The sequence below is a fragment of the Saccopteryx bilineata genome, chromosome 5 (genome assembly GCF_036850765.1).
Source record: "Saccopteryx bilineata isolate mSacBil1 chromosome 5, mSacBil1_pri_phased_curated, whole genome shotgun sequence".
Classification (NCBI taxonomy): domain Eukaryota; kingdom Metazoa; phylum Chordata; class Mammalia; order Chiroptera; family Emballonuridae; genus Saccopteryx; species Saccopteryx bilineata.
This window is the reverse complement of record NC_089494.1, coordinates 209,209,418-209,231,358: the sequence shown is the minus strand read 5'-3', so window position 1 is coordinate 209,231,358 and position 21,941 is coordinate 209,209,418.

The window sequence follows — 21,941 nt, the reverse complement described above, 5'->3', positions numbered from 1 at the left end:
CTCCTACCAAAAGGAGGCTTCTACTATTAGAAGTCAAGGCTCACCAAGAGGAATGGACCCATTAGTCTGTCTTTCATTTTCTTCAGTTCGATTGCAAATGTGTCACAATGTAGTTGGTATTGGAGCCTATGACCAGTTAGATAATATGCTATAAAGTTGAACAAAAGCATCAGTAAGTGCTGTCTTGGATTCCACTTCCCATCAAAATTGCTTTTCCCAAAGACCTTTGCAGTTACGAATCCACAATAACTTGTCAAACTTTGTCTAGATAGCGCTGAACTACAAAACAGAAAAAAAAAACTTCTAGCAAAATAAACTACCATAAGCTATAATTAATGTGATTCATTTAAATGAAAATGTAAAATTACTTGAAGGCATAAGGAAATTTTTATATTAACTGATCTAAATAAAATAAATTAAATATCAAAAGATGAGTCAATTATTTTTTTCCAAAAGCACTGGAATTCCTGCTGACTTAACTTAGAATCACTAGTTTTCCTGCAACTATTTTATCTTTACTTTCATTCACTCCTTTCTTCTATATTTAAATCACACCGACTGTCAAGATTGTAAAACCAGCATACTGTTACTTAAATTTTGAAATTAAAGTTGGCAATTTTGGCTTTGATGGAAGGTATATAAATTTATCAATAAGCTTTTAATTTTGCAATCATTTCTTTTTATAAACAGCTGACACAATACATCATAAGGAACCATTCATATCAATAGTTTTAAGAAACTGACAATCCAAGAAGATTTCAAACTTTATAATTTTCAAACTTTTACACAACAGAAGTATTTATAAACAAATGACAGTTGAAATAACACAATGTTTTGTTTTATCTATGTAAGATGTACAAGCGGTAAATACGTTTCCTTTCCAGATGGTGATTTGTATTGGTGGTACCATCTGTGCTGAAATGATTACACATGCTTGCATGCTATTCATGCCCAGGCTTTTTCCATCAAAGAGAAATGACTAAAAGTGACCATACCAGCTCATGGGACTAAGGATTTCAGAAAGTCTTCTTGCTTGCCCAGGCCCAATCTGTCACAGGTTTAGAGATAAGACACCCTTTCTGATCATCCTTATAACCATGTACAACTGTGAAAACTTAAACTGAGTAGTCTCTTAAATGAGCTGTCACTTAGTGAGTACAGATGACCAGTAATAAGAGCTAGTGATAAAAATACTTTTCCCCACAATTAGATATAATTTTTGTTATTTCTTAACTCTGTTCATATCAATTTTGGCCATATATTACCATTGAATTTAAGAGATTTAAAAATATATATCTATGCTTAGATTTATTTATGACAAATTAATCAACATCTCTTGGGGTGGCATTTGTTTTTTAGTAGCTCTTCATGATGCTTTTAAGCAGACACAATTAGAAACAATGGACTTAACAAATAAGATTCCATGGAGAGCTTTATAAAGTAGGGCTGTTTGGGTCCACCCTCAGAGATTCAGACTTAATTGGTCTGGGGTGTGGCCTGAACACTAGGAGTTTTGAGAAATCTGAAGGTGATTCTAATATGCAGCCACGCCAAGATGATGATCTTGTAAATTGTCTGCATCATCTCTTTAGACATGTGTAGAAATCTAGGAAGAGGAAGCTTCCTAAAGCAGTGGCTCCAACCTTGTATCCTTTCAAAGAAAATAACCATTTATAACTACAGTAATCCTTCACATTTATTTATCATTCAGTACATTTCAGAGTGTTTCCAAGGCATTATTAGAGCATATCAAGTTGGTATGGAAATGCTTTTAAAATAATTTTTAAAATACAAAACCAACCCCTCTATTATTGCCTATCCCTTTCTACTTTGTATTATCCTACTTAACTCCTCTAATAAACCCCAAATCCTTAAGGTTAACTTCTGTATCTTATTTACCTTTGTGTTCCACACAAGTGTTCGGCAAATATTTTTACCAAGTAAGAGTTTAAAGAAATTTTTCCTTAAAAAATGATTAGATAATTCCATTTGCTTCGATTAATACTATTGATAACTTATGTTCTCTAGGCCTTCTAGATACAGTGACACTTATGCTCACAGTTCTTGCGTTCATTTAGCTTACATTCCAGGGAATGAACAGAATACTAAGATTTCAACTTCTGGGGCTACCCTGTATACCTCGCGTCGTTGCTGACATGCCACAGCAGAGCCACGGACTGGCACAACCCAAACACTCAAGAGACACATGCTTTTTCCTTTGCTAACAGGGAGTCAAGAATCAGCTGGTCTCATTGCTGCCATCTTTCTAGCATTTTAAATGAACAACTTCTTATTAAGATCTGTACTCTCAGAAGAAACGTGGTTTCATCAGAGAGGCAGATGGAGGTCATAACATGATCTGAAGGTAGGAGATTTAAGAATCAGACTCTCAGGCCTTTCTAATCACTATTGTCCTTGGGAAGGAGGAGAAGAAATAAAGAAAAATCACCAACGGTCCTACTTTACTAGAATAGCATCCTGATTTCCTGGCACACTGGAACCTAGCCCAAGGGCTGGGCTGGATGATGTTTGGCTACACGTTTATTTGCCTGCAGCTATTAAAATTCTACGATTGGACTTTAGAATTTAAGCTTATTGGATTTTGTGATCAAATGTCTATTTTGGAGTGCTGGCAGCCCTAATGAACCAATGGCAGTGGTCCTGTTTGAAAATCTCTGTGTTTAACTGAGAGCCAATTCAGTGTGAAACCATGGATAAAAGAATGACCATTATGCTGAGACCTGAGGTGTGGAGGTGGGGGTGGAGAGAAGATTTATAAAAGTGATATACAGTGTGTCCGTAAAGTCATGATGCACTTTTGACCGGTCACAGGAAAGCAACAAAAGATGACAGAAATGTGAAATCTGCACCAAATAAAAGGAAAACCCTCCCAGTTTCTGTAGGACAATGTGGCAGCATGTGCGCATGCGCAGATGATGACATAACACCATGTATACAGTGGAGCAGCCCACAGCCATGCCAGTCGAGATGTGGATGGTACTGAGGAAAGTTCAGTGTGTTCTGTGGCTCGCTAAATTCAAATCCATGACCAAAGTGCGACGTAAATATCAGCACATTTATAATGAAGTGCCAACACAAAGGAGTAACATTACTAGGTGGGATAAGCAGTTGAAGAAAACCGGCAGTTTGGTGGAGAAACCCCGTTCTGGTAGGCCATCAGTCAGTGACGAGTCTGTAGAGGCTATACGGGATAGCTACCTAAGGAGCCCTAAAAAATCTGTGCGTGAGCCCACATTGAACTGCACTGAATAAGTATGAAACTGGGAGGGTTTTCCTTTTATTTGGTGCAAATTTCACATTTCTATTGTCTTTTGTTGCTTTCCTGTGACTGGCCAAAAGTGCACCATGACTTTACGGATACACTGTATATGAATGAAAAAAGAATTAGTCTACTTTCAAGTTCAACTTTCAACTAAAATGATAATCATTAATAACTATAATTACTTTCAGAAAGTTTGCTGAGAAATATTTATGAAAGAATGGTAATTCAACTGAAGGCAGAATCTCAGTGTCTGATCTAAAATTAGTATTTTCTTGCCTGACCAGGTGGTGGTGCAGTGGATAGAGTGTCAGATTGGGATGCGGAGGACCCAGGTTCGAGACCCCGAGGTCGCCAGCTTGACCACAGGCTCATCTGGTTTGAGCAAAACCTCACCAACTTGGACCCAAGGTCACTGGCTCAAGCAAGGGGTCACTCGGTCTGCTGAAGGCCCACGGTCAAGGCATATATGAGAAAGCAATCAATGAACAGCTAAGGTGTCGCAATGAGCAATGAAAAACCAATGATTGATGCTTCTCATCTCTCCATTCCTGTCTGTCTGTCCCTGTCTATCCCTCTCTCTGACTCTCTCTCTGTCTCTGTAAAAAAAACAAATAAAACAAAACAACAACATAAAATTAGTATTTTCTTTGTTAAAATCCCTCACTATGTCTGTCTTACAAATGTTAATCTCAGCTTTATGTTTTCAAGAACAGATTTCTCCCAGTCCCTTATTACCTTTTTGATATGAGACAATGAAAACACCCAAGTATTAGAGAAGAAGAAAAAAAACACTACACATTCAAGCAGCTGACCCATATTTGGTGTCATTTTCCTTTCTAAGGCAGAACAGGATGATGATCCAGTAACCACTTTGAAAGACTGGAAACTGAGATAGTCATCTTGGCATGAAGGTTTGTAGAGGAGACTTTGGCTACTACCAAGTAATTAAGCAAGTTAAAATTAACAAATGATGCTTGATTTAAAGGTGAGGAATATTTTACTGAAAGCACATTTCTGTTGCAAATATTGATATTTGAAGGAAAGAATATAGTTATATCAGTTTTCTATTTACCTAGCATTTTATTAACCAAATTCTCTATTAACTGAGACCTCTAAAAATTTCCAGTACATCGATAAGCTTTTTTGTTTGTGTATGTTTGTTTGTTTTCTTACTTGCTTGTTTGCTTGTTTTGAGAGTGGCAGGCAGAGAGAGAAGACAGGAACATCGAGCTGCTCTTGCATGTGCCCTGACCGGGAAATTGAACCAGCAACTTCCACTCTCCGGGACGAAGCTCTAACCGACCAAGCTATCTGGCCAGGGATTAATTTTTATTTTTTTAATTGATTTTTTTAGAGAGACAGAGAAAAGAAGGGAGAGAGAAGGGAGGGGGAAGGGAAACATTCATCTGTTGTTGCATTCAGTTGTGCATTCTTTGGTTACTTCCTGTGTGTGTCCTGACTGGGAATTCAAAGTGCAACTTTGTCATTTCAGAATGATGCTCTTAACCTACTGAATTAACAGGCCAGGGCCAATAGTTTTTATTCATTATTCCAACAACCAAAAATAGGATGTTGAAATATTGTGAAGAATTATTTAAAATCTAAGCATATTTGTGTACTGTAATACTTAAAATAAATAGTACTTAATTTAAATTATATTTGACATATCTTAACTGTAAAATTATTCTCTAGAAATGTCAGGTACCAGACTTTTGTAAATAACATTATTTTAAAAATTCCCACTTAAGTTACATTAGTAGAAAAAAGATTTGTCATTGAGGCCAATTAGAAAAGTAAAATTACATTAAAGAAAAGTTATTACTAAATGTCATCAGTCTCACACTCTGATGATGAATTTGAACTGCTTGGTTTCAGTTTTTCATTTGTTTTCAGATATTGGATGGTTTCTTATTAAAGTGGGTTTGTACTTGTCTGTCACTTTTTCAATTTGGAGAACAATATTTAAATTTTTTTTTATGGGTTGATTTCAATGATTGTTGGGGGTGGAGAGAGAGAGAGACAAGAACATTAAGCTGTTTCCGCATATGCCCTGGCTGGGGATCAAACTGGCAACCTCTGTGCTTTGGGATGATGTACTAACCCACCAAGCTATCTAGCCAGGGTATGAATAATATTTTACATTCCCATTACTGAGTTCAAGCACAGATGTGCAATGATGAGAGTGATTTTAAACTAAAAACTGCGAGATCAGAATCATAAGAAGGTATTTTTAAAAGCATAGTCCTTGGACCACTTTCATCAAGAAGCCAACTAGCCCTGGCCGGTTGGCTCAGTGGTAGAGGGTCGGCCTGGCGTGCGGAGGTCCCGGGTTTGATTCCCGGCTAGGGCACACAGGAGAAGCGCCCATCTGCTTCTCCACCCCTCCCCTTCTCCTTCCTCTCTGTCTCTCTCTTCCCCTCCGGCAGCCGAGGCTCCATTGGAGCAAAGATGGCCCGGGCGCTGGGGATGGCTCCTTGGCCTCTGCCCCAGGCGCTAGAATGGCTCTGGTCACAGCAGAGCGACGCCCCGGAGGGGCAGAGCATCGCCCCCTGGTGGGCAGAGCATCGCCCCTGGTGGGCGTGCCGGATGGATCTCGGTTGGGCGCATGTGGGAGTCTGTCTGACTGTCTCTCACCGTTTCCAGCTTCAGAAAAAAAAAAAAAAAGAAGCCAACTAAAATGTTTGTTGCACGTGTAGATTCCAGGGCCCCACTCTAGATCTAATAAAGCAGTCTTTACACAGGAATAAAAATTTTTATTAAGTGTCTCAGTTGATCCTTGTTTATCTTGAGAGTTGAAGATACTTTCCTAAAAATGACTTCTTTTTCTAACTTTTAAAATCCAATTGTTATACAACCTGAGAATATTCAAAGATTTAGACTTTTGTTGAGCTCTAAGTGCTGACTAATATGTATAAGACTCTCTCTAAGGGAGCTGTATCACGAGCTTGTCCTATGAAACCCTAGAGTGATTTCCCACAGCTATGGTACATGGTGACGATGGTGGTGGTGGTGGTGGTGTGATAATGCTGAGTGAGGGTGGTGGTAGTGATGGTGGTGATGATGATGATATCATATTAATTTTGACTAAAATTCCAAGTCGCTTTTTGAAAATATTAAGCAAAACACTCATCTCAGGGCCTTTGTATTTATTTATGTCCCTTTTTCTTGAAATAATCATTCTGTAGGTTTTAAATTACCTACTCTTTATTTGTGCTCAAAAATCACTTTCTCTGGGAGATCTTTTCTGACCACTTTAAAATTATACTACCCCCCATTATTCTCCATCCTCTCACTCAGATCTACTTTTCTTACAGGTATCATCATAGCATATATCATATATTTACTTGTTTTCTTATTTAAGTTCTTTTTCCACTAGAATGTAGGATTAATGAGAGCAATGTCTTTGCATGTTCTGTTTACAGCTCTATTCCCAGTGCCTAAGATGGTAAGTGGCACCTGAGAAATCTTAACAAATATTTGTTAGAAGTAGATGGGCCAACATAAACAGTTAATCCCTCAGCAAACACATGTTTTAAAATGGTCTAAAAGGGAACGGAAATGTGAGCTTGTAAAACCATAACTTGCCCCACGCTTCTCATGCTCCAGCAAAGTTGTATTACACCAAGGATGTGCTAAAAGCAAATTCACATTCCAGTGTTTTAAGACATTCCCTGAATAAACCAGTGTCCTGCCCTCCACTCTGGTCACACTCTAACTCACCCACCACACTGAAGCCAGGGTGATAAACCACATCTGCTTAAAACCCTTCAATGGCAGCCCATCTATCTAGGGTAAAAGGTTCCCAGGGTTTTGCACCATTTCCCACCACTCTTTGCCAGATCAGCTCTTCCTGTAGTGCACACTCTGTCAAACTCAAAACTATTTATGCTGGCCTCTGTGCCGGGACTGCTCCTGAACCTTCTTGCCTTAGCAGCTTCCTACTCATTCTTCACGTCTCAAGTGGAATGCCCCTTTTTCTCAGAAGCCTTTCCTGACCTTACAATTTAAGTTAATTCTTCTTGATGTATTTTCTTCCATAATATTTATCACAATTCCTATAGTTTTGATGGTATAATAATTATTTTTTAAAATCTTATCTTCACTAAACTCCAAGTCCTATTTTAAAATATTTTTGTGGTGTTTTTTTTTTTTTTGTGATGTGTCCCTACCAGTCATCACAATGCAATGTGGATTCTCAGTCATGTATATTGAAGAATGAATGAACTGGCCAAAGCTAACAGCAAGTAAGAGTGGTGTTAAATTATAACCATTTTACATCAGTGCTTTTGAAGTCCCCTTTCTGCTTAATGATTTTAAAAATAGTTTTGTTTTTAAGTCTGTTGTCCTATTTTAATTGTTAATAGTAACACTCATGCATTATTTGATGATTTGACAATCTTTTAAAATCTTTCTGAGATGACTATTATCATTTATTCATAGATGAAGCTTAGTGCAAATAATGAGCATTAGGATTTGAGTCCAGTCCTATTGACTCCCAAGCCTATGCCTCAGCCTCTACACTGTACTGTCTCAGAAGTACTGGAGCCTCACACAGGTCTCTTGGACATTTCTGAAAAACCTAGGACACTTCCATACTTAGAGGGTGCTCTGAATTCACATTTATCGAAACTTCCTTCATTGTCTTTGTTCATTTGGGTATTTACAGAATCTAATGGAAGTAGGCTAAAGCATCCTATTTCACCAACAGACATTGCAATCAAATACTTCATTTATAATCCATGTGTGGCCTTGTGTTTTCTGGTACTGGGTTTGGGACAAATTAGTAACTTGCTTTAGTTTTTTAATATTATGAGTCAAAAAATTTTAATGAGTACAGTGATAATTATATATTAAGATTTGCTTAATATGCAAGATCTGCATTTGGCAGCCACCTAGCATGCTAAACGCTAAGCTTAACATGCCTTGGCATGTACAGTGAGCTCTCTCTCTCTGCCCTTTGATAAGGAAGGCTCCTGAGCCAATGAGGATGCCGCAGCAGCTACGGAGTTTGTAACACTGTTTGCTTTGAATCAAAGTTCATTTGATCACCTCTGGCATTCCGGATATTTGCCTGAGTCCTACTAAATTGTCCTAATATATTCTAAAATAATCCTCAGTGACATTTTCAAATCCTGATTAACAGGAAATCAATTGACTCTCTTGAAGTAAGTAAAAGGTAAAATATCTTTTTATGTGAAAGTTCGCTAAGCCTTTGAAGACACGCATAAATGACATGTGAGTCACCAACTGAATAAGTTTACTATGTATCTCTATGATTTTACCTTTAATTGTTAATATTTTTTAACTGAGATTTTGCTTATGTTAAAGCCACTGTAGAATTTCAATACTCTGTGTACTTTTACGTTTGTTTTAGATTAGACTCTGGAAACTGTAGGAACAGTGAAATCAAAGGCCTTTTATTTTATTCCCAAGCATATTTGGTTAGCTTCAGGAGAAACAGTGTCAAAAAGATAGAACATTATTTTGAGAATGACTAAGGTCTTATTTTTATTTTGTTCATTGTACATAAGATTTCATAATACTGCCTGACATGGTGGGGATGAAAGCAGTGTTTCCATTTGTTTAATTAAAAGTGCATATGCATTAAATAAGAAATTTCTGTAAAAAATTTTAAGAGCCTTGGAATATCAATGTCACATAATTTCAGAGGATTTTTAGTGCTAGGAATGTAAATATGATGAAGAAGATATGATAAAAGACTTGATCAAATGTCAAATGTATGTGCTAGAGGCCTGAGGTACAGAAATATGGAGATATTCACAGAAACAATGGTCTTTCTCCTCTGTGCCCACCAGGAAATAAAAATACCTCTTACAGATGACACAGAGAAATCTCTGGGATACCCTAAACAATTAATTTTGCTACAACTAAATGCTACCAATTTTCTTTGCATTGCTTCTCTTCAAGAAGTGACTTCTTATTTCCTTCCTAACTTTCTAGACTAAAGGCTGAAACACTGACAGTTTACAATACTCTTTCTTCTATTACAGTGATTCTTCTACTTTTATCAGCTCCCTGACTTTGGTGTGTCAGAGTCTCCCCCAGGGCCAAGATGGTTTCTGACAGTGCTTTGGTAGCTTGGGGCACACAGTAACTCTTTGAGGATACTAAGGATTTATCCCAAACCTCAAGAACCTGGTGTGTGTACATGGGTGTAGATGTGAGGGCATTCAGAGGCCCCACTGCTTCCCTCTTTCCAATCCCTCACTACACGCCCTCTGATGCCTGTTGACTCATTCATTCTCTATGACCCATCATCTCCCCTGGAACTGGTCCATGTTCTCCCCGCCTTCCCATTTCCTCCGCCTGGAGCTTTAACTCTAAGACAGAGAAATGCTTTCCTAAAGAGATGAGTGATATCACATCCTTTTTCAAACTGTTTATCTTATCCCTGGCTCATGCTACAACCAGCAAGTTTAATTCCCTTTGTACTAGAAATATCCTTAACATGTATGATTGAATCAAATTTATTTTAAATTCACTACAACATCTTTGGTACTGAAAATAGTTCTCTGAAGAATGGAACTGAAACATCTTTGGAACTGAAAATAGTTCACTACAGCATCTTTGGAACTGAAAATAGTTCTCTGAAGAATGCTTTAAAATAAAATGAAGTAAAGACTTAAATCTGTTTACACATCATTTTTTGATATTATCTAGCTCTGTGAGATGACACAGTTTTACATATAAGACAACTATAACATTTTCTATTTGTTGCATAACACAGTAGAATACAAAGAAAAAAATATCTATCCTAATGTAGTCACCCAAGGATATGCAAGGTTAAATTTGGGGACCATTTAGACCACGTTTTCCAAGATGAATTTCCATGTTCTCATTCTGGGTGAGCAGGGCTAGAGATGGGGGTGGGGGTGGGAGAAAAACAATCATGGCCAATGACACCAAATGCTTTCTCAGTGGGTGGCAGAAGATATACCTCATTTCCTTATCCACGCAGGATGTCACAACTGCCTCTGTGGAGAGAAAGAAACAAGTGGGGTGAAAGCAGAGGAGGGTATTTGAACCAAACTCTTCCATCTCTACAGTCCTCTGGGTACTTCCTCAAATGGTGGAAAAAGTTCATGAACACAATTTAATAGAACTTAATACAATAAATGATTCTCCAAGCCTCTTCTGGGGACACAAAAACCTGGTTCTTCTTGTGGATGTGAACGATATAGATTATTGAGTTGGATACTGAAAAGAAAAGTCTTAACCTTATTCTATTAATTTGAGACCAGGTGGCTGGCAATGCTTGGAACTCTACCTTCTCACAGATCATATAATTCTACGTGATTACTAGTCCACTATACACTTGTTCTTAAGGACTCCTGGGGAAGAATATTATATCTCAGGGCTTTGTGATTTCCATCCCCTATCTCCTGAACACTGTTTCTTAAATCTTTGCACGGTGCAAGGTCAAATGCATAGTCAAAGAGAACTTCCCTGACCCTTTTAACACGCATAGCTACAATCACCCCAGCCCTCTCTTACTCGTTTTATTTTCTTCATAGTCTTACCAACATTTAAATTTTTAATCTATTTTATTTGATTATTTGTTGCATGTGTCCCCAAATTATAATGGGGGCAGGGACCTCATATGTCTAATTCACTACTCATCTCTAATGTCTAGAAAAGCATCTAGTACATGGTACTATAGTGTATTTATTTATATTAAATAAATATTTCTTAAATAATGAATGAATAAAACAGGTGATGCAACTTATATTGATGAAGTAATTTTATGGAAAGCAATAAAGGTCCTGGCTGGATAGCTCAGTTGTTGGAGCATCATCCCAAAGTGCAGAGGTTGCTGGTTTGATTCCGGGTAAGGGCACATACAGGAATAGATTGATGTTCCTGTCGATCTCTCTCTCTCCCTTCCTCTCTCACTAAAATTAATAAATAAATTTTAAAAAGAAAACAGTTAAGAAATCTTAGATGTTGCAACTAAATAGTTATTTGAACGCTGAAGCCAATAACGGTAAAATATTCTGAGTATAATATGAGGAGAGGCCCTTTTATGAGCTGAAACTCAGAAAATGAATATAGGTTCTGTGGGTTCCCTTTTATCTGCTTACTCATTTCTTTTTTCCAGATGCTTTTAATTTATGTGTGTAAAAACTTTTTGTACTCTGTGAAGAATGTTATAACGTAAAATGTTCTAATTTGTATTACCAAGAGTCATCTCACATTTAGCCAACTTCCTTATTGAAGATGAGGAAAACAGTTCTGTGTTACATGGGGGAGCACTGACAGGTACAACTGTGAAGGTGCAGCACAGAGAAGGGAACCTCTATTGGGAGTCAGTGTACCATGGAGCCAGTGCAATGACAGCTCTCAAACTAATCCTACAAAATACTCTTAGTAGTCCCCACTTATCAGATGAGAAAACTGAGATTAAAAGAGCTCTTAATAGCCTGTTCAAGATCATATAACTTACAGTTAAAGCTAGTTCTGATTCCAAAATTAATGCTTGCTGCTATACCATGATGCTCTCAACTGCTAATGACACGTGATAAAGAAAGCCAACTCTATTACCACTATCCCCACACCTTCCTCCACATTACATATGGTATCTCAACATGACATATTTTAGCAGCAATAGAGTCCATGAAATATCGAGAAAAACATAGATTATTTACTTCTGCCTCTTTGTGAACATGTTTCTCTCCCTCAGACCTCATTTCCCTTGTGACCTTGACTTAAATTGGCACCAATGAAGAAGAAGAAGAAGAAGAAGAAGGAAGAAATGGAAGGAGGAAAGGGAGAAAGGGATAGAAGAAAGAAGAAAGGAAAGAAGGAAGAAAACAAATATAGTAAGCCTCTAGGATTCTGACTGTCATTTTTAAAAAATCTTTTTGCCTGTTTTACGTAGACATCTATATTTTCTATAGCAGAAAATGAGGCTGAACAGAGAGCCCCTTTCCTGAATGTGCATCTTACACCCAATTATCTGACTCAGCATCAACCTAGATTTTGTGTTTTTATCTTTCCATAGGTATCACTCTCCTCTCATTAAATCTATGGCCTCCAACTTTCTTTTTATGGTCTCTGTTAAACAACCTTTAACAGAGAGATTCTTTTTTGCTATCTTTGTAAGATTTTTTAGAAAATACTCATATTTTTAAGAAACATTAAGGAGAACGTGGTGAATGGGATGTGGAGAGGAGGAGATAAAAGGAGAAAAGAAGATGTTGAAACTTAGTTTTCTTAATAAAAAAACTTTGGGTAAGAGTGGGTTGCAGCAACCTCACTCCTCCCAACTCAGCTCTGGAGAAAAGGTAGAGCAGGAGGGACTGTTACCTGAACTGAGCAGGGGCATGTAGTGTAACCATGCCCATGTTAGTGTTGGATCACAGTCTAACGTCCTCATGTACCTGGTCAGCACTTTTCTCTCACAGCCACTCTTTATAACAGCCGCATCCCTTCGTCATATACATACTAAGGGCAGTTGTGTTTCTGGTGAGGTAGAAGGCATTTTAAAGTATATTTGACCACCGTGTTTGCTGCTGATCCTTCTATGACTGGTGCCTCCTCCAGCCCTCTCAGATTATGGTAACTATATGCTTACCTAGTTCCAGTAACTAGACCTTTATTTTGTTCCTACTACTGAGACCCTGAATTTGTGTCCTTCCTGAATCTTCAACTTTGGGCCCCTGATGTCAGTCTCATGAGTTTTGACATGGATAATACATTCATGTAGCCATCACCCCAAACCAGATTTAAAGTTTTTATCACCCTGGAGAGTTCTTTAATCTCCTTTCCAATTAATTCATTCTTTCCCATGCTCCTAAAGCATCCATTTTCTGAATTATGCTACCAGAGATTCATTTGCAGTGAAATATGAGGTGGGAGGAGATCTCTATGGATACCATACACCACCAGAAAGACAAACAAGTGGGTCCTAGAGCAAATTAAGCCCAAAACAATGCTGGAGGCAAAAATGACAAAACTAAAGCTGTCCCACTTAGGGCACATGATGGGAAGGCAAGATTCTTTGGAAAAGACGATAATGCTGGGAAGCAGCAGGAAAAAAGGAAGAGCAAATGTGAGAAGCCATAGGCATATGCAACTGGAGCTGAGCAGCGCTGCTGAGCACAAGGCATTGTAGACTCATTCACAGGATCACTAGAAGTCAGAGAGCAGACTCAATGACATGGAACACCCACACACATTCATTTTGTTTATTTTTAGACCTTATATAATTTGAAACAATTAGTATTGAAAACTTTAGTATTTGACTGATTTGAGATTCAGCCATGTTTTTGTATGTATCATTCTTCTTTATTGCTGAGTAACATTCTACTAGTCAAATATACCAGACTTTGTTTATCTAGTCCTATGTTGATGAACATTTGGTTGATTTCAGTTTGGGGCAATCATCAATAAGGTTGCTATGAATAGCCTTCTACATTCTCTTCACTAAATACGTAACAGTGGAATTGCTGGGTCATAAGTTAGATGTAGTTTTAATTTTATTAAAACCTGTAAAAAGTTCACTAAAGTAGTTGGGCCATTTTACATTCCCACCAGCAATGAATCAATGAAGGGGAGACTAGCTAGCTGTTCAGCACCATCACCAACATTTTGTGTTGTCAGTCTTTTCAATTTCAACTATTCTCATGGTTGTGAAATAGTATCTCATTGTGGTTTTAATTTTCATTTCCTTGATGACTAATAACATTGAGTAACTTTTCATTCATGTATTGCCCACTCATGTATTCCTTGGTACAATGCCTTTTCATGTCTTCATTTATTGTTTTACAGGATGTTTCATTTTTGTATTGTCAGTTTGATTGAGTTATTTGTTTAATTTAGATACAAACTCTTTGCCAGATATATGTGTTATAAATATATTATTCTGGTCTCTGGCTTGTCTATTCATTTTCTTCATGATGACTTTTGAGACTCAGAAATTTTAAAGAAATACAAAATAACATTTTTTTCTTTTATAATTTAGTGTTTTTCTGTTCTGCATAGAAATTTTGTGACCATGCCAGGGTCATAAATTTCACACATTTTCTTTTAGAACAGCACTGTTTAATAGGACTTTCTTTGACGATGAAACTTCGTGTCATAGCTGCACTATTCAGTACAATAGCCTGTGGGTAGATCTAGCTTTTAAGCACTTTAAATGTGCCTACCATGACTGAGAAACTGACTTTTCAATTTTATTTAAAATTTAAATTAAGTAAACACAAGTGCCTAGTGATTACTATATGAAACAACAATTTACGAAGTCTTAAAGCTCTGGGATTTGGATTTAGGATGGCTCTAAAATTAATTTTTATAAGTGCAGTAAGCAAATATCATTGTTCATTTATTTCTATATGGATATACAGTTGTGGCAGCCAGATTTGTCAAAAAGACTTTCCTTTTCCTCTTGAACTGATTTGGCACCTTGGTGGAAAAATCAAGTGACCCCATAAATGTGAATGAGAAAAGATTTTTTTAATGAACTATATAAATATTAGATAATTATTCAATTAACACATTTATGGGCGAGGCAGTGTACTAAGATCTGGGTAAATAGTCTCCACCATTGAGGATTTAATCAGGATACTATTGCTCCTGGTCTCAAGATCTCAGTGCCCTTAGGAACACCTGCCAGCCAACAGGGATTGCGACAGGCAGGGAAAATACAAGGTGTCTTGGAGATGTGTGGAAAGGGCATGTAATCTGGATTTGGGGGCAAAAGTCATCAAAGGCTTCCTTAGAGGAATTAGTTTCTAATTGAAGGCTGAATAAAAGGTAGTCAATGAGTGAAAACAATGTGTTTCAGGAGAAAAAAACAACCACACAAACAATCAAAAAAACAGAGAAGAGAGAGAGAGAGAGAGAGAGAGAGAGAGAGGGAGAGAGGGAGGGAGGGGGAAAAACATCCAAGAAAAACAGAGTCTCTGGGTGTTTCAATTAACAGTTTATTGAGACATGATAATATCACTATTTTCTAGACAAGTAAATTGAGACTATTAAAAATTAAGTAACTTTTCAAGTCATATATATAATAAGTAAAAACACCAAGGTTTGAAAATAGGCTCCAAAAGCCAAACTTTTATCTATTACTCAATAATTCTCATATTATTTAATATTTATTTTATTTTAATTGTTTTAACAATCAGCATGCCATGAATTAGGTTTCTAAAACTTAGCCATCTTATAATAGAAAGTTCAAACCCTTTAACCAGCATTTTCCCATTTCCCTCACCATCCCAACCCCTAGCATTTACCAGTCTACTCTGTTTCTGTGAGTTCAGCTTTTCTTTTTATTTCACTCATAAGTATGATCATATAGTATTTGTCTTTCTCTGTCTGACCTATTCCATTTAGCATAATGCCCTCAAAATTCATCCGTGTTGTTTCAAATGGCATGATTTTCTTAATTTTTATATATGAGTAATATTGCATTGTATGAATATTTTTTTCACATTGTCTTTATCTGTTTTTTTTTTATTAGTGGGCACTGAGGTAGGGTCCATGTCTTGGCTATTGTGAATGATGAGGCAGTGACCATGAGGATGCCGATATTCTTTTGAGATAGTCATTTCATGTCGCATATATATATATATATATATATATATATATATATATATACCTATAAAAGTGGAATAGCTGGGTCATATGGTAAGTTCTATTTTTAATTTTTTGAGAAAACTTTATACTGTTTTCTATAGTGGCTCTACCAATTTGCACTCCCATCAACAGTGCAAAAGGGTTCTCTTTTCTCCACATTGTTGACAAAACACTAACTACATCCCTGACAATACTTATTATTTATTGACTTTTTGGTAATAGCCATTCTAATAGGTATGATGTGATATCTCATTGAGGTTGTGATTTGCATTTCCCTGATGATTAGTGATATTCTGTATTATTTGGATAAATATATATATGAAATCAAATCTGACTTTTTCTTTGTATTAAAGAAAAATAGAGTATAAGCCTTTCTAATTATTAGATCCTCTTCATCAAGAATCAAGCTACCTTTTTTTTTTCTTGGCAAGTAATTATCTGTACTATTTTAGCCAAAATCTTATATATATATATATATATATATATATATATATATATATGATGTAGAATATGTATCAATAGAAATATGCAGAAAAAACAATAGGTGTGGAAGTCAGTGGTTTAAATAATAATCATATGGGAAAAATCATTACATCTGATTAGAAATCTATTTCAAATGATTTTCTAACATCATGCAGGTAACAATCCATTATACTGAAGTTAGAGAATGAGTAATACCCAGTTGTTATATAGATCTAATTAAATTTAGAAAGTACCACAGAGCTGACAGAATCCTATGCCCACTGAGGATTGGTTAAATCTTTCAAACTGAGTTAAGTTTGTATCACACTTAACAAGTTGATAAAATTTCTGGTTTTAAAGGTTTAACTCTCAGGGAAAGACCATATTGCAGGCTACAGTAGAAGAGGAAACCAGTTCACAGAGTACATGAGTCCCCCAGTTATCAAGAGCTGGTTGTAATAAACTAAGAATAGCATGTATCTCATTTCCAGGTCGTTGGTGTAAGCTCTATAGTGCTGACAACAGGGAAAGTAAACAGTCAACAGAATGGTTATGACTCAGACACAGTACACAGTATGTTTATAGAGAGTCAAATCTGGCTCTTTCTTTGTTTCCCACATAGTTCCTCTTTATGCAGAGTTCCTTTTGAAGTCTATCAAAACTCTGTGATGGAAATGCATTAAAAATATGTAGAAAAAAACAATAGGTGTGGAAGTCAGTGGTTTAAATAATAATCATATGGGGGAAAAATTATTACATCTGATTAGGAATCTATCTCAAATGATTTTTTAACATCATGCAGGTAACAATCCATTATACTGAAGTTAGAGAATGAGTAGTACCCACGTGTTCTCTTTTTTTTAACATGTCCTTTGTAAAAATTACATATATAGTTTGTACAGAATATTTGATAATAAAAATGGAAAAATGCATCACAACACATTTCCCATTTAAAACTGTATAAAAAACTTTTAATTCTGCTCTTCTGCATATTATTGTCAATTATTAAGGTTTTTTATTCATTACTCTAAAATTTCACTTAAAACTACTTACAGCTAGAAAACTTAAATTTCCTTACACTTGAAAACTTTAACAATTCATATCAAAATGTAATGTTAATCTTCTGTTTAATTTAAAAAAACATTGAAAATTCATTGTGATATACCTTAAGAGAAAACTCCTAAAAGCTTTCACAGAGATAAATGTAAGGTGTGATAACAGGAGTCAGACTTGATGATGTTGGACTTCTCAGCAGCACCATGGAACATCAGAAGGTCATAAAGCAGTGACTATAACGTTTTGAGTAGAATAATTTGAAACTGGAATGTAATACACAGCCACATATAAATCTAATAGAAAAGAAAATACATTTTAAGATGTATAAGAATTTGGAACATTAACTGCCCACACACTCTATGTCAAAAACTTGATTTGAGACAATACTCCAGGACAAAAGAAGAGAACTAAATGGGAGAACACAGAAGAAAGTAACACGAAGGACAAGAAAGAGTAGCAGAGAATAAGACCCACAAGCAGTGGGGAAAATAAAATAGAAAGATGCTTTGAGATAGACTGATAGAGATTCTTGAAAGATTCTCTTTTGAACAGTAGAATTTAAAGAACATCTTTTCCTACAGATCCAATATATTGGTTCTATAATGTTGCAAATACTATTTATTAATTTTTAATTTTAAAATTATCTAAAAAAGCAAAATGAGGTCCTGACCAGGTGGCTCGGTATATAGAGCGTTGTCCCTGCATGAGGAGGTCATGGGTTCGATTGTCCCCCCCAACACACACATATCAGGGCATATACAGAGGAAACCAATTAGTACACAACTAGATGGGAAAACCAAGTGGAACAATGAGTTGATGCTTCTCTCTCTCTCTCTCTCCCTTTCCTTTTCTCTCTCCCAAATTCATGGAAAATAAATAAACCAAAAAAGCAAAATGACATGGATTATAGTAATAAAATAATATTAGAGTTATAGAATAGGGTAATGTTAGTGTAATAAAGTAACAGTTGGGAAAAGATTAGGAAATGAAAAGTGAAAAAAGAAAAAGAATAACATGAACTAAGGTCTATTTTTTATAATATAGAGGGAGCCAAAATTTTCTGTGTAAAGTCAATAAATCCGAAAGTTTTAAATATGTTGTTTAAAGTCCTTTATAAAGGCAATGGAATAAAGAAAAATACAACTATGCTGTAACTTACAAAAAATTGGGAATCAAATGAGTTTGGGCGACAGTGTTAGCTATTATAATTCTTTTCCCTCATTGGGGGGACTTAATAATGTCTAAAACTGAAGAATAGAGCTACCACTGTGTTACGTAAAGTTATAATAACCATCAGAACCATCCACAATAAATGGACACCAGTGATTACATCTGAAAGATGGCACTGGAGGAAGTGGTAGTAAAGACAGAAGGCTCATATAAATTATCTTATGCAAACTTTTACTTTTGATTTTATTTAATCATGTCCTATACAGTAAATATTTAATAACAAAATAAATAAAATAACGTGTTTTAAATTCTGTGATCTAGTCAGTTATTTTTATTTATTGACATTCCAAAGACTATTTTAAGAAGGCTCAGTTCCATGTGTTTTTAAAAAATATTTATTAAAATTCTTTTCTCTCATAATTTGAATTTGTTTTTTTTCCAAGATATGTTTTGAACATCTTAAGTATATAAGAAATTGAAGGGGAAATGTCCTTTAAACAAATACGTGTTGATAGAAGGCAACATATTAACAAGTTAGGAGATATCAGAAAATCACATCCTCATTCTCCTGTTCTACCACTGACATTTCTTGTGTTGAGTAGAATGCACAGCGACATTAAATGACACACACTTAAGCTTTCATATGAAAGATATGCCAATATTCTTTACAATTCTACACTATTCCCAATATCACACTGTACTAAAATTTGCCTGTCTCATGTTGAAATCCTTAAAAATGTCATCATTAACTTGCATTGTAAAAATCATCCTTTGATTCCTTCTACAAAATTTTACCTAATAATAATAGAGACTTCCAACTGCAGACTCTAAATCCCTGAACTGTGTGTCATTTGCAAACAGTACACGTATTGAGAACTCTTGAATGCATGAAGAGTGCTGCGTATGTTAAGGTCTCCGGAATGACTCACACTTAACAGAACTGCCACAGCAACAGTACTCGGTAGGTAACAATCTTTCTCAAAACACAAGGAAACAAAGCAAGATGACGTCATAGAAGATCGAGTCTAGAGGAGCCCTGCCGATTGCCTGGGCCTTGGCTTCCTGTCTGTTTCTGTGGCTCGTGACAAAGAAAAGAGGTCAAAGAAGAAGAGTATTTGTTGTTCTAAGGATGAGACATCAAATATGTCTCAAGAGTTAGACCTATTTTTTCATAACTTTGAAAGGCTGCTGACAGTGGTCCAAATAGCTAGTAGACAGAGTTGCATCAGCAGCTAGCCCCTGGCTCCTAATTAAATATAGGTCTTTACAAATGTGGTTTTCTTTGCCTGAAATATTAGCATTCTCATCCTCACCCCCACTCTCACAATAAACTTACACACACTGTCATCTAAGTAGTCCAACTCATTCTTCTCAGATGTCATTTCTTCCAGGAAGTCTTGCTGAACTTCTAAGTCTAGGCTATGTTCCCACACTATGTAGATCTCAGGTACCATGTCATTTCTGTAGTATCATGCCACTTATAATATTGCATTGTATTTGTCATCTCTAGTTAAGTCTGCACTATAAATTTTTTTAAAGAATTGTCTTGCTCATTTTTGTGTCCCTAGGGACTGTCACAGTGCCTGGGATATAATAGGTAATACATAATAATATAATACAACATGTAATAGATAATAATAGGTCTTGAATAAATGAATGAATGAATGAATGAATGAATGCCTTGTAGGTTCAGAACAATACCATGGCCATGCTTGAAGGATAAAACTGACTTTCAGAGGCAGTATAACCAAACTTGCACAGAGTAGTTATGGAAATCCAGACATCAGTTTAATAGTTGACAGAAATATGACTGATGATAGGCCTAGTTATAGGAATTTTTCAGTCTGAAATGACAATGGACAACTAGAGGAAAGACAAATGATAATAAAAAAGTTACAATGACATTACACTGAGTGAAATAGTTATACCTATTTTTTTCAGTAACAATGTGTCAACTATGAAAATAAAAAAGGCGGTCTTCTTGAGCCAGAGAAGATCATTCCTGGAGATGAGTTTGGGATGGACAGAGCCAATGGTAGCTTTCATAAACCTCCCTTATGCTAGGTACATTTATCCTTCAGTCTTATTAAAACAGTCAATGTCTTGTAGGCCTCTGAGCATTTTGATCTATAAGAGTTATTTCATATGTCTGCTCTGCTCTATTAGTTATAAAGTCAGAGGTCAATTATTACTAGATTCTTTTCTTTTATACCATGGTGTCATTAGTATTTCAGTTTATCAAGAAATTTCCATTTTTTGCCTGACCAGGCGGTGGTGCAGTGGATAGAGTGTCGGACTGGGGTGCAGAGGACCCAGGTTCGAGACCCCAAGGTCGCCAGCTTAAGCGCAGGCTCATCTGGTTTGAGCAAAACCTCACCAGCTTGGACCCAAGGCCATTGGCTCGAGCAAGGGGTTATTCGGTCTGCTGAAGGCCCGCGGTCAAGGCACATACGAGAAATCAATCAATGAACAACTAAGGTGTCACAACAAAAAACTGATGATTGATGCTTCTCATCTCTCCATTCCTGTCTGTATGTCTCTGTCTATCCCTCTCTCTGACTCTCTCTCTCTGTCTCTGTAAAAAAAAAAAAAAGAGAAATTTCCATTTTAAAAAATTTTGAGCACCTACTATATGCATAGTGCTATAATAGACATTATATGTAATAATGACTAAATGCATGGATTTTGGGTCAAAAAAATCAAGGTTTGGATTCTACTTCTATCAAATAAATGTGTGAACCCCAGCAAGTGATTTGAACTCTTAATTTCCTCATCTGTTACATATAGATGATAACAATTACTTTATAGGGTTTCATAAAGATCAGATGAGGTGAAATCTATAAAGCATTTAGAACATAAACTCTCAATAAATGTTATCTAAATTATATGATAATATTTACAACTTAAAGGTACTCTTTCCAGTCAGAGGTTCCTTTTAATGTAAAGGAAATAAAAACCCAAACTAATAGTTTTAGAATTAACAATAAATTATGAGGCGTGACCAGGCAATGGTGCAGTGTATAGAGCGTCAGACTGGGACGCAGAGGATCCAGGCTCAAAACCCTGAGGTTGCTGGCTTGATTACAGGCTCACCAACTAGAGCGAGGGGTCACTGGCTTGAGCATGTGATCATAGACATGACCCCATGGGGGTCTCTGGCTTGAGCTCAAGGTTGCTGGCTTGAGCAAAGGGTCACTCACTCTGCTATAGCCCCCTGGTCAAGGCACATATAAGAAAGCAATCAATGAACTACTAAGGTGCTGCAACAAAGAATTTATGTGTCTCATCTCTCTCCCTTCCTGTCTGACTTTATCTGTCCTTCTCTCTGTCTCTGTCACACACGAAAAAAATAAACAATAAATTATGATTTTTT